This window comes from Dryobates pubescens, chromosome 8, assembly GCF_014839835.1.
Source record: "Dryobates pubescens isolate bDryPub1 chromosome 8, bDryPub1.pri, whole genome shotgun sequence".
NCBI classification, from domain to species: Eukaryota; Metazoa; Chordata; class Aves; order Piciformes; family Picidae; genus Dryobates; species Dryobates pubescens.
Window position 1 is genome coordinate 39,930,868 of NC_071619.1, and position 19,081 is coordinate 39,949,948.

General features: G+C 48.4%; 1 protein-coding gene across 1 annotated transcript in view; it reads left to right on the plus strand.

Annotated features, from left to right (window-relative positions):
* Window positions 1-19,081, plus strand: part of GTF2E1 (general transcription factor IIE subunit 1) — an 88,325-nt gene that overhangs the window by 46,452 nt on the left and 22,792 nt on the right. The gene's annotated exons all lie outside the window — the stretch shown is intronic.

Sequence of the window (19,081 nt, forward strand, 5' to 3'; positions counted from 1 at the left end):
GGAAGTGCTGGTGTGGTGTCCAGTTCTGGGCCCCTCAATTTAAGAAGGACATTGAGACACTTCAACATGTCCAGAGAAGGGCAACAAAGCTGGGGAGAGGTCTGGAGCACAAGGCCTGAGGAGAGGCTGAGGGAGCTGGGGTTGCTTAGTCTGGAGAAGAGGAGGCTCAGGGTCTACAACTCCCTGGAGGGAGATTGTAGCCAGGTGGGGGTTGGTCTCTTCTCCCAGGCAGCCAGCACCAGAACAAGAGGACACAGTCTCAAGCTGTGCCAGGGGAGGTTTAGGCTGGATGTTAGGAAGAAATTTTTCACAGAAGGAGTCATTGGCCATTGGAATGTGCTGCCCAGGGAGGTGGTGGATTCAGCACCACTGGAGGTGTTCAAGAGGGGATTGGATGTGGCACTTGGTGCCATGGTTTAGTTAGTCGTGAGGTGTTGGGTGCTAGGTTGAACTTGATGATCTCTGAGGTCTTTTCCAACCTTGTTGATTCTGTGATTCTATGAAGAAATGGATTTCAGGTGTGGGAATTATTTAAAACTTGCTGTTGCCTGAAACAGGAGGTCTGGAATGAGCCTCTGAAACTTTCCTTTCCCCTGTCCCTAAAGGCTTGAGAGTTTGAGGGAAGAAAAATGCTGTCCTTATGTATTCAAAGTTGTTGCCAAGGGTGTCTTATCTCAGCAGTTTTTACTTTCCCTGTTAACAGCAGGGTTCATTTTGTGCCGAGAGGGTTCAGAACAAGTGCTGGACACTATTCTTGGCCATCTGCAATAACATTCCAGCCCCAGCCTTTTGCCACATTATGCCTGGGATAATGTAGCTGCACAACTGAGTGAAATCCGCTCTGCAGATTACCAGAGAGACCTTCTGTTTCCAGGACTGCCAGTCCCTCAGTTTTTATACATTTACCCACTGCTCTCAGGGAGAATAAATAATACATGAACATATGCACTGGCTAAGTGACATTTCCTTCTGATTACAGTCAGACACTGCTTAATGGCAATGATAAACGAGATTTCTTCCCTCTTTTGTTACTCTTCCTGTGTGTTTAAGAGTATTTTGTTCTTGTTGTTATAAGTTGCTATCTTTTTATTGTCTTTTTTTTTTTTCTCTTTTTTTTTATTAAAGAAATTGTTTTGATATTTTCTCATCTGCTGCTAAGTTTGGACCCTCCTGAAGATCTTTCTGTCAGGATTACTTCATCTGAGTCAGAAATAGTGCCACTGCAAAAGTGCCCGTAGAATCATAGACTCAACAAGGTTGGAAAAGACCTCAGAGATCATCAAGTCCAACCTGTCACCCAGCACCTCATGACTAACTCAACCATGGCACCAAGTGCCACATCCAATCCCCTCTTGAACACCTCCAGTGGTGCACCTCCCTGGGCAGCACATTCCAATGGCTAACAACTCTCTCTGTGAAGAACTTTTTCCTAACCTCCAGCCTAAACCTCCCCTGGTGCAGCTTGAGACTGTGTCCTCTTGTTCTGGTGCTGATTGCCTGGGAGAAGAGACCAACCCCCACATGGCTGCAACCTCCCTTCAGGTAGTTGTAGAGAGCAAGAAGGTCTCCCCTGAGCCTCCTCTTCTCCAGGCTAAGCAACCTCAGCTCCCTCAGCCTCTCCTCACAGGGCTGTGCTCCAAACCCCTCCCCAGCTTTGTTGCCCTTCTCTGGACACCTTCCAGCAACTCAACATCTTTCCTAAACTGAGGGGCCCAGAACTGGACACAGGACTCAAGATGTGGCCTAACCAGTGCAGAGTACAGAGCAGAATGACTTCCCTGCTCCTGCTGGCCACACTGTTCCTGATGCAGGCCAGGATGCCATTGGCCTTCTTGGCCACCTGGGCACCCTGCTGGCTCGTCTTCAGCCTACTCTCAACCAGTGCCCCCAGGTCCCTTTCTGCCTGGCTGCTCTCCAGCCACTCTGTCCCCAGCCTGTAGCACTACATCTATATTACAGTAATAGAAGCTTTGAAAAGAAACTGGTGGACATTAATCCCAAATGAAGTGTTTGCTCTCTGTTTAATACCTGGTGGGCAATTCAGTGCTCTGAATCTGTATTAAAAAAAGGAAAAGGGTTAAGAACCATTATTAAGGCACAAAATCAGGTACTCAAAAGTCAGAGCTGTATCACAGTATCACAGTATCACCAAGGTTGGAAGAGACCCCAAAGATCATCGAGTCCAACCTGTCACCACAGACCTCATGACTAAACCATGGCACTAAGTGCCACATCCAGTCCCCTCTTGAACACCTCCAGGGATGGATATCATGGTGTGCATATGTTATGAAATGGTGTTGAGTTGTATGATCAAATACTGGGTTTTGCACCTAAGAGAATCTATAATACCAACCTTTTCTGTGGGGTGATTTGAAGGATAGAAGTATACAAAGCTGCTTCTCAGATCTGTTACATGTGAGCCAGGCAGCTGAATGCTGTGCTGAAGACCTCAACCTTACAGTCCTTGTTAGTCAGTGCAAACAAGCTGCTTGCAGGTGAAACTCTGATTTGCAGCAACCTGTCTTAAAACCTTATGGTGTGATACTGAAAAGTATCACTCTCTTAAAGCTGTTGATTCAGTGGAATTTATGCTAGAATATGTACAGACCTGGGAGAAACTGGCTCCTCAGGCAACGAGGCTGGTCAGAGGCCTCGAGCACAGCCCTGTGAGGAGAGGCTGAGGGAGCTGGGGTTGCTTAGCCTCTAGAAGAGGAGGCTCAGGGGAGACCTTATTGCTGTTTACAACTCCCTGAAGGGAGGTTGTAGCCAGGTGGGGGTTGGTCTCTTCTCCCAGGCAACCAGCCCCAGAACAAGAGGACACAGTCTCAAGCTGCACCAGGGGAGGTTTAGGCTGGATGTTAGGAAGAAATCCTTCACAGAAAGAGTGACTGGCCATTGGAATGTGCTGGCCAGGGAGGTGGTGGAGTCACCATCCCTGGAGGTGTTCAAAAAGGTTTGGATGTGGCACTTGAAGCCATGGTTTAGTTAGTCATGAGGTGCTGGGTGACAGGTTGGACTTGATGATCTCTGAGGTCTTTTCCAACCTTATTGATTCTATGAGTCTATGTCTACAACTACCTGAAGGGAGGTTGTAGCCAGGAGGGGGTTGGTCTCTTCTCCCAGGCAACCAGCACCAGAACAAGGGGACACAGTCTCAAGCTGTGTCAGAGGAAGTTTAGGCTGGAGGTGAGGAGAAAGTTCTTCACAGAGAGAGTTTTTTGCCATTGGAATGTGCTGCCCAGGGAGGTGGTGGAGTCCCCATCCCTGGAGGTGTTCAAGAGGGGATTGGATGTGGCACTTGGTGCCATGGTCTAGTAGTCATGAGGTGTTGGCTGACAGGTTGGACTTGATGATCTTTGAGGTCTCTTCCAACCTTGTTGATTCTATGATTCTAATGCTGGTGGGCAGCAAGTTCATTTTGAGCCACAAATGTGCCTTCATGGCCAAGAAGGCCAACAGTATTCTGGGATGCATTAAGAGGAGTGTGGCCAGCAGGTCGAGGGAGGTTCTCCTCCCCCTCTACTCTGCCCTGCTGAGGCTGGGCCTGGAGTATTGTGTCCAGTTTTGGGCTCACCAGTTCAAGAGAGACAGGAAACTACTGGATAGAGTACATTGGCAAGCCACAAAGATGAGGGAACTGGAGCATCTCTCTTAGGAGGAGAGGTTGAAAGACCTGGGGCTCTTTTAGTCTGGAAAAGAGAAGTCTGAGAGGGGATCTTGTCAGTGCTTACCAATATCTAAAGAGTGGAGGTCAAGAAGATGGGGCTGTGCTCTTTTCAGTGCTGCCCAGAGATAGGGCAAGAGGCAGCAGGTACAAACTAGAACACAAAAGGTTTCACTTGAACTTAGGGAAAACTTCTTTCCTGTGAGGCTGCTGGAGCACTGGACCAGGCTGCCCTGCTGGAATCTCCTTCTCTGGAGGCTTTGAAAAGCTGCCTGGACATGTTGCTGTACAACCTGCTGCAGGTAAAGCTGCTTTAGGCGTCAGGTTGGCCTAGATGATCTCTGGAGGCTCCTTCCAAACCCTACCATTCTGTGCTTCTATCATTCATACACAGGGAAAAGGAAACAGATTTTTGCCCTTCATTTTGGGGTCTTGGTCCCGTTTGTAAACAGTAGATAACACAGCTTAGGAGTTCAGATGCTGCTGAAACATTCATAGAGGGATTAAAACCTCCCTTTAGATAGCAGTCTTAGTTACATCATTTGTTCCTAGCTCTGTTTCTAGCTGAGCTGCTGTGCTTGACATTTGATAAACAGGCACTCCACAGGCTTCCTCACTCATCTGAGGCAGAATGGTGAGGGAGAAGATGTTAGAGCAAATTTCAGGCCAGGATCTGATAATAGGCTTCGTCAGACAACCTTTAGTATTGGATGTTGCTATGCTTCCTGCCTGTAATTCTAATTGTATTTAGCTGGTAGTACCTCTTCAGGAAAGGAAGCAAGGGATAGAGGAGATGCTGTACTTTGTTAGCCTGTCATGAAGAGAGCTGTCGGTTCTGGGGGCAGGATGCTGCATTTAGCAGTTCACATCTGCTCAGGCTTCATCTGGTGAGTGTCATGATTTGGTTGCAGTTCTGTTCTCGGGGGTGCTGGTCGATGGTAGGCTGAACATGAGCCTGCAGTGTGCCCAGGAGGCCAAGAGTGCCAATGGCATCCTGGCCTGTATCAGGAACAGTGTGGCCAGCAGGAGCACGGAGGTCATTGTGCCCCTGTACACTGCACTGGTTAGGCCGCACCTTGAGTCCTGTGTCCAGTTCTGGGCCCCTCAGTTTAGGAAGGATGTTAAGTTGCTAGGAGGTGTCCAGAGAAGGGCAACGAAGTTGGTGAGGGGTTTGGAACACAAGCCCTATGAGGAGAGGCTGAGGGAGCTGGGGTTGCTTAGCCTGGAGAAGAGGAGGCTCAGGGGTGACCTTATTGCTCTCTACAGCTACCTGAAGGGAGGTTGTAGACAGGCAGAGGTTGGTCTCTTCTCCCAGGCAGTACCAGAACAAGAGGATACAGTCTCAAGCTGCACTAGGGGAGGTTTAGGCTGGATGTTAGGAAGAAGTTCTACACAAAGAGAGTGATTGGCCATTGGAATGGGCTGCCCAGGGAGGTGGTGGAGTCACCATCACTGGAGGTGTTCAGGAGGAGACTTGATGGGGTGCTTGGTGCCATGGGTTAGTTGTTTAGGTGGGTTGGATTGGTTGATGGGTTGGACATGATGATCTTGAAGGTCTCTTCCAACCTGGTCTGGTCTATTCTATTCTATTCTATTCTGTTCTACTCAGCTTCAAACCACAGCCACTGCACTGATCATCTCCTCTGGGCAGTGTCATCCTGTGTGCTTTTCAGGTTGCTTCTTTCAGACACCGGGGACATGTTCTGGATGAGCACTATCGCCGCCTCTGCCCAACGTCACCTATCTCACTGGCAATGTGCTCTCTATAGACAGACATTTTAAACCAAGACCTTTCAGACTATTGGGACCAAGTCTGATGCATGCAGCTGATGCAGGGAGCTGGGGTTGCTTGGCCTGGAGAGGAGGAGGCTCAGAGGAGACCTTATTGCTGTCTACAACTCCCTGAAGGGAGGTTGCAGCCAGGTGGGGGTTGGTCACTTCTCCCAGACAGCCTGTGACAGAACAAGAGGACACAGTCTCAATCTGTGCCAGGGGAGGTTTAGGCTGGATGTTAGGAAGAAATTTTTCACAGAAAGAGTGATTGGCCATTGGAATGTGCTGCACAGGGAAGTGTTAGAGTCACCATGACTGGAGGTGTTTAGGAAGAGACTGGATGAGGCACTTGGTGCCATGGTTTAGTTGGTTTGATGCTGTTGGACGATAGGTTGGACTTGGTGAGGCCACACCTTGAGTATTGTGTCCACTTTTGGGCACCTCAATACAAGAGAGATATGGAGGTGCTGGAGCCAGGGCAGAGGAGGGCAAGGAAGCTAAGGAAGGTCTGGAGAACAAATCTGATGAAGAGCTGGGACTGTTTAGTTTGAGAAAGAGGAGGCTGAGGGGAGACCTCATTGCTCTCTACAACTACCTGAAAGGATGTTGTGGAGAGGCTGGTGCTGGTCTCTTCTCACAGAGGTAATTAGCAATAGAACAAGAGGGAGTGGCCTCAAGCTGTGACTGGGCAGGTTTAGAGTGGACAATAGGAAGAATTTTTTCACAGCAGGAGTGTTCAGACATTGGAATGTGCTGCCCAGGGAGGTGGTTGAGTCCTGAAACCTGGATGTGTTTAAAGGTGGTTTGGATGCGGTGCTTGGGGATATGGTTTTGGGGGTGAACCTTGTATCACAGTATCACAGTATAACTAAGGTTGGAAGAGACCCCAAGGATCATCAAGTCCAACCTATCCCAACAAACCTCACGACTAGACCATGGCACCAAGTGCCACATCCAATCTCCCCTTGAACACCTCCAGGGACGGTGACTCCACCACCTCCCTGGGCAGCACATTCCAATGACGAATGACTCGCTCAGTGAAGAACTTCCTCCTCACTTCGAGTCTAAACCTCCCCTGGCACAGCTTGAGACTGTGTCCCCTTGTTCTGGTGCTGGTTGCCTGGGAGAAGAGACCAACCCCCTCCTGTCTACAACCACCTTTCAGGTAGTTGCAGAGGGCAATGAGGTCTCCCCTGATCCTTCTCTTCTCCAGGCTAAGCAACCCCAGCTCCCTCAGCCTCTCCTCACAGGGCTGTGCTCAAGGCCTCTCCCCAGCCTTGTTGCCCTTCTCTGGACACGGTCAAGTGTCTCAATGTCCTTCTTAAACTGAGGGGCCCAGAACTGGACACAGTAGAGTAGGATTCTGGGTTGGACTTGGTGGTCCTGAGGGTCTTTTCCAACCAGAATGTTTCTGTGATTCTGTGATCACAGAGGTCTTTTCCAACCTGGTTAATTCTGTATTCTGTGTTTTGGGTTTCAGGGGCAAAGCTGTGTGTTTTATTCCAGAAGGGGGGATGGGTAGCAAATCTTCCCAAAATGCTGACATTTCCTACATGTGGTCCTGTATTTGTCCTTAGAATCATAGAATCAGTAAGGTTGGAAAAGGCCTTGTATCATAAGAATCTCTGACAACAGCATCTGCTCTGGACTTTCCTAAACAAGACTAGGAGAAAACCATACACTTTCTGTGGATAGGATAGGATAGGATAGGATAGGATAGGATAGGATAGGATAGGATAGGATAGGATAGGGTAGAATGGAATGGAATGGAATGGAATGGAATGGAATGGAATGGAATGGAATGGACCAGACCAGACCAGGTTGGAAAAGACCTTTGAGATCATCGAGTCCAACCTATCACCCAACACCATCTAATCAACTAAACCATGGCAAGATAGAGAACTGTAGTCAGGCCTGGGCTGCAGAGTGTCCTTAAGAGCTTGAGATCCAGTGGACCATGAAACCTGTCTCAGAAAGATGAGATGTGGCACCATGTTTTATGTAACACACTGTGCTCTGTAATTGGCTCTTTTGATGTGTGTGTAGAAACACTGAAGTACTTGCATGAGAGAATGGTATTGCCATGGTGTTCTAGAGACAGGCTTTATTGGTGGCTTTCTCTGGTTTTTTGCCTGAAGCAGCTGGGGTTTTGGAAGTCAAGTGTGAATACAAATGTTCTTGGGCCTGTGGAACAAGGAGAAAAGAGCAGTGGGGTAAGGGAAAACTATCTGATAAAATAGATGGCAGTTGTGGTGGGGCAGGGATGTGTTTCCCACTCAGACACACTGAGAGACTTTCTCACTGAGATGCTGAGGACAGTTTAATGAGGGCTGAGAAGTCCATTTAAGTCTGGGAGTCACTAAAGATCAACTGCTTCTGCAATCTAATCTGCTCTATCATTAATCCACTTAATCAGTTCTTTTAACAATTAGTTTTGTTACTAGCTCTGTCCATTAAGGTCATTAAAGCTCTCTTTGGTTCCATTTAACCCCTCAGGTTGCTACTTCTAGCAAGCGACTATCACAGAATTATAGCATGGTAGGGGTTAGAAGGAACCTTGGAAGACCACCTAGTCCAACCCACTGCTACAGTAAATCACTCAGAATGTCCAGGCTGGTTTGGAATGCTTCCAGAGACAGAAACTCCACAACTTCCCTGCACTGCTCATTCCAGTGCTCTGCCTCCCTCAAAGGGAAGGCTTTTTTCTTTCTGTTTATGTGGAACCTCCTGTGTCCATTGTCCCTTGTGCTGACCATGTACAACACTGGCTCCATTGTCTTGACACTCAGCCTTGAGATATTGATAGGCATTAAGTAAATCCCCTGAGAACAGAATAGAATAAACCAGGTTGGAAGAGACATTCGAGATCATCGAGTCCAACCTATCATCCAACACAATATAATCAACTAAACCATGGCACCAAGCACCCCATCAAGTCTCCTCCTAAACACCTCCAGTGATGGTGACTCCACCATCTCCCTGGGCAGCACATTCCAATGGCCAATCTCTCCTGCTGAGAAGAATTTCTTCCTAACCTCCAGCCTAAACCTCCCCAGGTGCAGCTTGAGACTGTGTCCTCTTGTTCTGGTGCTGCTTACCTGGGAGAAGAGACCAACCCCCACCTGGCTAAAAGGTCTCCCCTGAGCCTCCTCCTCTCCAGGCTAAGCAACCCCAGCTCCCTCAGCCTCTCCTCACAGGGCTGTGCTCCAAACCCCTCCCCAGCTTTGTTGCCCTTCTCTGGACACCTTCCAGCAACTCAGCATCTTTCCTAAACTGAGGGGCCCAGAATTGGACTCATGACTCAAGGTGTGGCCTAACCAGTGCAGTGTACAGGGGCAGAATGACCTCCGTGCTCCTGCTGGCCACACTGTTCCTGATGCAGGCCAGGATGCCATTGGCCTTCTTGGCTGCCTGGGCACACTGCAGGCTCATGTTCAGCCTACTATCAACCAGCACCCCCAGGTCCCTTTCTGCCTGGCTGCTCTCCAGCCACTCCGACCCCAGCCTGTAGCACTGCCTGGGGTTGTTGTGGCCAATGTGCAGAACCTGGCACTTGGATGTGTTCAATCTCATGCCCTTGGACTCTGCCCATCTGTCCAGCTTGTCAAGGTCCCTCCGCAGAGCCTCTCTACCCTCCAGCAGATCAGCTCCTGCCCCCAGCTTGGTGTCATCTGCAAATGTACTGATGATGGACTCAATGCCCTTCAGTGTCCTCCAGGCTAAACAGCCCCAGGTCTCTTAGCCTCTCCTTGTAAAGTAGATGCTCCAATCCCTGCATCATCTTAGTGGATCCCCACTAGACTCTCTCCAGTAGTTCCTTGTCCTTCTTGAACTGGGGAGTCTTAAATTCTACTGTGGAGTATGTTATACTTATTAATGGTCCAGGTCTGAAGGTAAGGAAGGAATTCTTCCCAGAAAGAGGAATTGGCCATTGGAATGTGCTGCCCAGGGAGGTGGTGGAGTCCCCATCCCTGGAAGTGTTCAAGAGGGGATTGGATGTGGCACTTGAAGCCATAGTTTAGTCAGTCCTGAAGTGTTGGGTGGTAGGTTGAACTTGATGATCTCTGAGGTCTTTTCCAACCTTACTGGTTCTATGATTCTATGTCTGTTGTAGCAATTCAGCCTGCTATTTGTGTCTTTAATGATTCAGGAGGGAAATGCCTATAGGTGCTGTTGTAAACAGTCCTCTAAATCTTGAAAAATCAATGAGAAAGGAAAGAGAGTTAATTATAATTCATGCTGACAGCAATGCCTTTTACTTAGGTTGCTAAGTATTTCCATTACATGAGCGGGGATCATTTGTGGAGGGCGGGCGTAGGAACTGCTCTGTGTTCTAGTTTTCCATGCAGAACTTATTATAGTATCAGTCAGGATCGGAAGGGACCACAAGGATCATCTAGTTCCAACCCCCCTGCCATGGGCAGGGACACCCCACACTAGATCAGCCTGGCCAGAGCCTCATCCAGCCTGGCCTTAAACACCTCCAGGGATGAGGCCCCAACCACCTCCCCGGACAACCCATTCCAGGGCTTCACCACTCTCATGGGGAAGAACTTCCTCCTCACCTCCAGCCTGAATCTCCCCACCTCCAGCTTCATTCCATTCCCCCTAGTCCTATCACTACCTGAGATCCTGAGCAGTCCCTCCCCAGCCTTCTTGTAGGCCCCCTTCAGACACTGGAAGGCCACAATTAGGTCACCTGGGAGCCTTCTCTTCTCCAGACTGAACAGCCCCAACTCCTTCAGTCTGTCCTCACAGGAGAGGTGCTCCAGCCCTCTGATCATCCTTGTGGCCCTTCTCTGGACACCTTCCAGCACCTCCAGATCCCTCTTGTAATAGGGACTCCAGAACTGGAGGCAGTACTCCAGGTGGGGTCTCAGCAGAGCTGAGCAGAGGGGGAGAATCCCCTCCCTTGCCCTGCTGGCCACACTTCTCTTGCTGCAGCCCAGGAGCTGATTGGCTTTCTGGGCTGCAAGTGCACACTGAGAGCTCATGTTGAGCTTCTCCTCCACCAGCACCCCCAAGTCTCTCTCCTCAGGGCTGCTTTCCAGTTGTCAAACCCTTTATGCTGAGTTTTTCCCATTCTGTGCACTGGACTAATTTTAAATTGCTTAGGAAAATTTAATTAAAGCCCCCCAGTTTGGCCTTATTGAAGAATGGGCTGATAAGAAAATGAAAGAGAAGAGCAGAGAAATGGATATTCCTTTGCCTGTGTTACATTACTCTGAATGACAGGTTGTGCTGTGAAAAGGACTTCCACCTCTCTGGCTTGACACAGGAAATTAATCTGATGACCAGGGCTCAAATTAAGAAGCAGAATTAGCTGATCAAAGAGCATGGGGCAGGGAGGCATGGGAGTGGGAAAAGGCTGCATCTGGGAAAAAATGCCCAGGAAAAGAAAGATATGGGCAGAGAATCCTGAGAAGTGAGAGAAACCCAGCATGAGAAAGCAGGGCAAGATACACCAAGACTTGCTAGCAAGGGAGAATAGAGCCCTACAAGTGGGGAAATGCCAGAGTGGGAGCAGATAGGAGCTGGGTAGGAAACCTTAGGCTTGAAGCTGGCAGGTAAGATAGTAGGGTCATGAAGCACATGTCTTTCTAGAAGATAGGGCAAGATGCAAGGTGTTTCCTTCTCATTCTCCCTTTGTTGCCAGTGAGCACTGGCACAAAGCACATCTCTTTCTAGAAGATAGAGCAAGATGCAAGGTGTTTCCTTCTCATCCTCCCTTTGTTGCCACTGAGCAAGCTGGCAAGGCATTCTGCTCCCATGCAGCACTTAGGAGGTTGTCCTTTTTGTTGAGTCAGATGGTAGAGGCTTGCACAGAACTGAGGGCCTTAGGTCTGCAGATTAGCCATGTGGCTGTAAGCACAGCTTCACATGAAGGAACACATTTGTCCAGTTTCCTGTTGGTAGGCACCTGGGAAATGGAGAATTAGTCAGTCTCTGGAATGAAGCACTTTGGGCTAGGAAGTGCTGAAATTGAAGCTGCTTATGCATCCTGTAACTTTTTCTCTGCCATATAATTGGAGGCTCAGGGGAGACCTTATTGCTCTCTACAACTACCTGAAAGGAGGTTGTAGACAGGTGGGGGTTGGTCTCTTCTCCCAGGCAAGCAGCACCAGAAACAGAGGACACAGTCTCAAGCTGCACCAGGGGAAGTTTAGGCTGGATGTTAGGAAGAAGTTCTTCATAGAAAGAGAGATTGGCCATTGGAATGTGCTGCCCAGGGAGGTGGTGAAGCTCCTCAGTTCAAGATGGACAAGAAAGTACTGGTGAGAGTCCAGCAGAGAGCTGGACTAAGATCATGAGGGGACTGGAACATTTCAAGCTGTGCTGGGGGAAGTTTAAGCTTCAGGTGAGGAGGTTCTTCCCAGAGAGAGTAATTGGCCATTGGAATGTGCTGCCCAGGGAGGTGGTGGAGTCACCATCCCTGCAGGTGTTCAAGAAGGGATTGGATGTGGCACTTGGTGCCATGGTTTAGTTAGTCCTGAGGTGTTGGGTGACAGGTTGGACTTGATGATCTCTGAGGTCTTTTCCAACCTTATTCATTCTATGTTTCTATAATTGTTGGTTTTACCACCAAAAATGTGCTTCAGTGAGAGAGAGGAGCTGGACACACAGAATTCACTTTCTGTCTGGCATGCTGCAGAAGAAGGAAAATCATGCAGGGTAGTACTGAATGAAGTGCTTGAAGCACATGGCTGTAATAGTCACAGGAACATGACCTGATGCACCAGGCCAGCTGAGTTTGTGTGTTGTGTGTTGTGTTGGACTTTGTCCAGCTCTGGGCCCCTCAGTTTAAGAAGGACATCAAGACACTTGAACGTGTCCAGAGAAGGGCAACAAAGCTGGGGAGAGGCCTTGAGCACAGCCCTGTGAGGAGAGGCTGAGGGAGCTGGGGTTGCTTAGCCTGGAGAAGAGGAGGCTCAGGGGTGACCTCATTGCCCTCTACAACTGCCTGAAAGGTGGTTGTAGCCAGGAAGGGGCTGGTGTCTTCTCTCTAGCAAGCAGCACCAGAACAAGAGGACACAGTCTCAAGCTGTGCCAGGGGAAGTTTAGGCTGGAGGTGAGGAGAAAGTTCTTCACAGAGCGAGTCATTCGCCATTGGAATGTGCTGCCCAGGGTGGTGGTGGAGTCACCATCCCTGGAGGTGTTCAAGAGGGGATTGGATGTGGCACTTAGTGCCATAGTCTAGTCATGAGGTCTGTGGTGACAGGTTGGACTTGATGATCTTGGAGGTCTCTTCCAACCTTAGTGATAGTGTGATACTAGTAATTTTGAGCTAAACTTCTCCAAGGCTCTTATTAACTGTTGTACCTCACTTAAGCTGCTTGATTCTAGAATGTGGAAGAAGATTGGTAAGAATACTAACATGCTCTTTTGTGAAGCAGGAGCTACAGAAGAGCATTTCTTAGGCATCTCAAATCAAGTGCTGCTCAAATCAGCAGATACTTCTCAGATTGTGCCATCTGTGCCTGAGCTCACTCTCCATGTACTGGTAATAATTCTACTCCTGAAAGGAGGTGGTGGGAGAATTTGAAAATAAATTAGCTTAATGTTTGGTGACGCAGTCAAGAGTGAAGAATTGGATTAGGACAAAGGCTGGAGGAATAAAAATGAGCTGAAAGATTATAGTGTGGCATGCACCTGGCATCTAATACTAGTGTCTCCTATAAAGGTGGAGTTCATCAGCAGGAAACTGTACAGTGGAGGAAGATGTTGAGTTGCTGGAAGGTGTCCAGAGAAGGGCAACAAAGATGGGGAGAGGTTTGGAACACAGACCCTATGAGGAGAGGCAGAGGGAGCTGGGGTTGATCAGCCTGGAGAAGAGGAGGCTCAGGGGAGATCTTACTGCTCTCTTCAACTACCTGAAGGGAGGTTGTAGCCAGGTGGGGGTTGGTCTCTTCTCCCAGACAAGAGGACACAGTCTCAAGCTGCGCCCCGGGGAGGTTTAGGCTGGATGTTAGGAAGAAATTCATTATAGAAAGAGAGACTGGCCATTGGAATGTGCTGCCCAGGGAGGTGGTGGAGTCACCATCACTGGAGGTGTTTAAAAGAAGGTTGCACAGGAACATGTCCAGGTGGGTTTTGAAAGTCTCCAGAGGAGGAGACTCCACAACCTGGAGACCACAGACCGGATGGGGCGCTTGGTGCCATGGTTTAGTCGATTAGATGGTGTTGGGTGATAGGTTGGACTCAATGAACTTGAAGGTTTCTTCCAACCTGGTCTGGTCTATTCTATTCCATTCTATTCTATTCTATTCTATTCTATTCTATTCTATTCTACTCTGTTCTATTCTACTCTATTCTATTCTAAGAAAGATGGGAATGTTGCTGGACCTGGTGATAATTGAGGCAGCACTTTCATGATCTGTTACCTTCTCATCTTAAAAGATCTCAGTGGCTATCAGAGAAGCACTAATGCCCTTGGGCTTTTGGGAGAACTCATCTGGATACTTGAATGTCCTTCCAGCTTTACAGCAGAAAGATGAGAGCAGACTGGAGAAAGTGTCCAGCAAGGCTGATAGCATGGCTGGAGGAATGGGTGGACAGTTTTAAAAGGCAAAGGAAAATGTGTGGCTTATTGAGCCTTGCAAAAGGTGGAGTGGTGAGTGTGACAGCAGTTTCTAAATATATCTGAAGGATTAAAGGGCCTCAAGTTGTGCCCAGGGCAGTTCAGGTTGGGTATCAGGAAAAAATCCTTCACAGAAGGGGTTACCAGGCATTGGAACAGGCTGCCCAGGGAGGTGGTGGATTCACCACCCCAAGGTTATTTAAAAGATATGTGGATGTGGTGCTTAGGGGCATGGCTGTGGTGGTTTAAGCCTTGACTGGGAGTTAAGAGCTCAGATGGGGGCAAGGCTGAGAATCTCTCCCCCACTCCCCTCTCCTCCCTCCCAACAGAGAGGGGAAAAAAAAAAAGGAAGGAGCAAATCCACCAAGCAATAGTTTGGAGTCAGCCTGGAAGTAGAGAGGTAAAGAGTTTTCTTTAAACAATATATATATATAACAATAACAGGTAAGGTTCACAAGGGCAAGAAACAAGGATGGATGGGAGTGGGACAAGGAAGAATAATACAAAACCAATCTCTCTCTGAAGAGGCACAGAAGCAGAAGGGAGAAGGATCAGGCCTGACCACGTGGCAGAGGAGCAGGAAGGCAGCTGTAGTAGCTCTCTTCCAGGAGAGGCAGGAGCCAAAAGGAGAGGCAATAGCTGCAATGTCCTGCTTTTTATACCATAGCTGGGCAGGGAGGGGGGAATGGAACAGACTCAGTTTCCCAGGGGGAAACAGTATCACAGTCTCACAGTATAACCAAGGTTGGAAGAGACCCCAAGGATCATCAAGTCCAACCTGTCCCAACAGACCCCACAACTAGACCATGGCACCAAGTGCCACGTCCAATCCCCTCTTGAACACCTCCAGGGACGGTGACTCCACCACCTCCCTGGGCAGCACACTCCAATGACAAATGACTCGCTCAGTGAAGAACTTTTTCCTCACCTCGAGTCTAACCTCGCCTGGCACAGCTTGAGACTGTGTCCCCTTGTTCTGGTGCTGATTGCCTGGGAGAAGAGACCAACCCCTTCCTGTCTACAACCACCTTTCAGGTAGTTGTAGAGGGCAATGAGGTCTCCCCTGATCCTTCTCTTCTCCAGGCTAAGCAACCCCAGCTCTCTCAGCCTCTCCTCACAGGGCTGTGCTCCAGGCCTCTCCCCAGCTTTGTTGCCCTTCTCTGGACACGTTCAAGTGTCTCAATGTCCTTCTTAAACTGAGGGGCCCAGAACTGGACACAGTACTCAAGGTGTGGCCTAACCAATGCAGAGTACAGGGGCACAATGACCTCCCTGCTCCTGCTGGCCACACTATTCCTAATACAGGCCAGGATGCCATTGGCCCTCTTGGCCACCTGGGCAACACCCTGCAGGGAGAGCAAAGCACCCACAAGCCCTCCACCCTGCTTTGGTTTTGTTTTCAGAACGGGTGTTAACCCACCACAATGGCTTAGTGATAGTAGCTGAGCAGAAGACAGGATTGTGAGCTCTAGGCAAGCAGTTGGATTTGGTGATGTCAGAGGTCTCTCCCAACCTCCACAGTTCTTTAATTCTGTGCTTCTACCATTAACAGCAAGATGGAAGCCAGCTGAGCTGAGGTACAGCTTTTGGCACAGCACAAAGTTTGGAATGGATAGAAATAAGTTTAGCTTGAAGGTTAGCGTGCAGGTATCATAGCAGTGAGTCTGGGGCAGTAACCAAAGGACAGAGTGCAAGGAAGATGCTGTGTTGAGATGGAGATAGGGCTTTGAACCCTTTGAGAAGGGTGTGAGCAGGACAGGAGCTCAGCTGTAAGCAGTTAAATGTGTTAATTATAGCCGGTGAAATGTGCACGCTTGGACATTGTGCACGCAAGGCGTGTGGGCGGTTGACCTTTTCCTTCTCTCAAGTGAAATCAAGTCATTAGGAATTATCTCTAGATATTGTAGCCCTGTGCTTCAGAGCTTGAGCTGCTTTAACTCAGTATGCCTTGGGGAGCCAGATTACCAGCATATCTGCCCCAGAGAGTCCGAGAGCAAATGAGGAGCTCTTTCAGCTGGCTGGTTTTTAACATGCAGCCAAAGTGGTGTGTGAAGTGCCTCGGCATGTGTGGAAAGGAGAGGATGTATGCCTCCTCCATTAGCATTTCCAAGATGCAGGAAAGCCTGATGTCTCCAGGATATCTGCTTGTCCTGGTTTATGCAGCCTATTCGAATGGAACACTGTGAGTTTTGTAAGGGCTGAAGGCAGAAACGCATCGCTGGAGTGGGAACGTTGCCATTTTAGCTTTCGCGTGGCCTCCACTTCGTGTTTGTCACATGCAATTCACATCTGTACGAAACATGTGTCACTGCTGATGTGATGTGCCATGTCATAAAAGCTCTGGTGACATTCTGTGACCTCTTAAAGTCTAAGGAAAATGCTTTGCAACATACAAATGCCATCTGCCACGGCAAAGCAACTTCCCAGTTCTCTAATCACATATGCCTCTTGTGAAGTGCTGCATCACCTCGAAAGAAATCAGCATATTAATGAAGGAAGCTTGTCATTTCACTCATTCCCAGATTCTTTACATAATTCATCTATTAACTTTTCTCTCTCTCTCTCTCTCTCTTTTTTTTGGTTATTATTAAGAACCCTGAGGGGTAGAAGCTGCAGCAAATCCACGATGGCTTTAGGGGCTCCGTTTCATTAGAGCTGTGTTTACTTTCTGATTTTTTGGTGCTCTGAATTGGAACCATTCTCCCTAGGATCTTAATCTTTTGCAAGTACTCTTGTGGTTTAGAGATGGAAGCATGAGAAGTTTGAGCTGTCTCAGGAAGATGCAACAGGACATGGAGAGGGGGCAGGGGAGTGTAAAAACAGAGGAGTTTTTTCGCGTTAACCTGTGTTTGTTCACTTAGTCCATTGTGGGATCTGGGAGGCTCAGAGGAGACCTTCTTGCTCTCTACAACTACCTGAAGGGAGGTTGTAGCCAGGCAAAGGTTGGTCTCTTCTCCCAGGCAGCCACCACCAGAACAAGAGGACACAGTCTCAAGCTGTGCCAGGGGAGGTTTAGGCTGGATGTTAGGAAGAAATTCTTCATAGAAAGAGAGATTGGCCATTGGAATGTGCTGCCCAGGGAGGTGGTGGAGTCACCATCACTGGGGGTGTATAGGAGGAGACTGGATGGGGTGCTTGGTGCCATGGTTTAGTTGATTAGATGGTGTTGGGTGATATAGGTTGGACTCGATGATCTCTGAGGTCTTTTCCAACCTGGTCTATTCTATTCTATTCTATTCTATTCTATTCTATTCTATTCTATTCTATTCTATTCTATTCTGTTCTGTTCTGTTCTATTCTGTTCTATTCCATTCTATTCCATTCTATTCTATTCTGTTCTGTTCTGTTCTATTCTATTCTATTCTAATTATTTCAAATTGATTCAACTTGTTTGCCAGTGTGTCAGGCTGATAGCCTCAGATGTGGGATGAGGAGACCAACCTTTGGCTTCAGTTTTTGCCAGCCTGACAGCTCATGTAATGCATGGGGTTTTGAGGCAGTTGGGGCAGTTTTTGCAGACTGGAAAAAAACAAACAATGCTTCATGCTTGGATGGGGGAGAAGAGCACTTTATCCACTTACCCTTCGTTTTGCATACTGCTGTTGTTGGGTGCTCTAGATTTCACTTGTAGATAAGACAAACTTTCTTGGAGAGGTGGTTTATTGCAGGAAATGTGTGCATGTTACAGGCCATGTATAAAATACACTCGTATGAGTAACAATCAGCAAAAGCTGCTTCAGGTGGTGTTGTGGTAGAAAACTGCTTCTCTGCAGGCTGTGGTGAGAGGCAGCAGATCTATCTCCTGTCATAAATACAGCTTTTGTGTGTTTTCCAAGAAGCATGGAAGCTTTGTCTAGCCCTCACAGCCATCAGTGAGGAAGCTGGGTCTGTTTTTATCACTGTATTACAGGCAGAGAAGGAGGTATGTTGAAAGCTGAAGTGACAAGACTAGCAAATCAGTGTTAGCAGCAAAACAAGATACAAGAAGCCCTGGCTTGCCAGCCTGTCTCATTACATCATGCCCTTGTGCCCTGGACAAGCCCCATTGTTTTGACTGACAGTGCTGGTTGTATAGCAGGCCTCACTACTCATTTTAATACTGACTTCATAGACTCACAGAATGGTCTGGCTTGCAAGGGACATCCAAAGGTCATCTAGTCCAGCCCCCTCAGCAGTAAGCAACTGGATCAGGCTGCCCAGAGCCCTGTCAAGCCCCACTTTGAGTAGCTCCAGGGCTGGGACTGCAACCAGACATAGTCTTATCTAGATATCATCTTGGCCATTGGAATGGGCTGCCCAGGGAGGTTGTGGAGTCATCATCACTGGAGGTGTTTAGGGGGAGACTTGATGGGGTGCTTGGTGCCATGGTTTAGTTAATTAGATGGTGCTGGATGATAGGTTGGACTCGATGATCTCAAAGGTCTCTTCCAACCTGTGTTATTCTATTCTAGTCTATTCTATTCTACCCTACCCTACCCTACCCTACCCTACCCTACCCTACCCTACCCTACCCTATTATTTCTATCCTACCCTACCCTACCCTACCCTACCCTACCCTTTCTATCCTATCCTATCCTATCCTATCCTATCCTATCCTATCCTATCCTATCCTATCCTATCCTATCCTATCCTATCCTATCCTATCCCATTCCATTCTTATCACTTCCCTGATAGGACTCCTCAGGCTCCCTATTGGTAAAAAGATCTTTTCCTTTCTTCACCAGGCCATTGAGAGTTAATGCTAGATGTTTATGGGTGTCACAGAACAGATAAATAAAGAAAATCACCCAGGGACAAGGGAACTTGAGCAGCCTGTGAGCATTGCTCTGGGTGTCAGTGTTCTGAGGAGACAGGGGTACGTTCTCAGTCCAGCACTTACAAGCCTAAGTCATTGCACTGCGCTGCTCGCCTCGCTGTGGACCATATGGTAAGGTCCTACTGTGCATGTACTGCCCCAAGGGTCTTGCTCACAGATGGAGTGATGAAACTGAAAAGCCTGCTGTGCAGGAGTTCAGTGGGGTTTTTTTGTAACTGCATTGCTATGCAGCCATTTCAGTTGCCTGTAT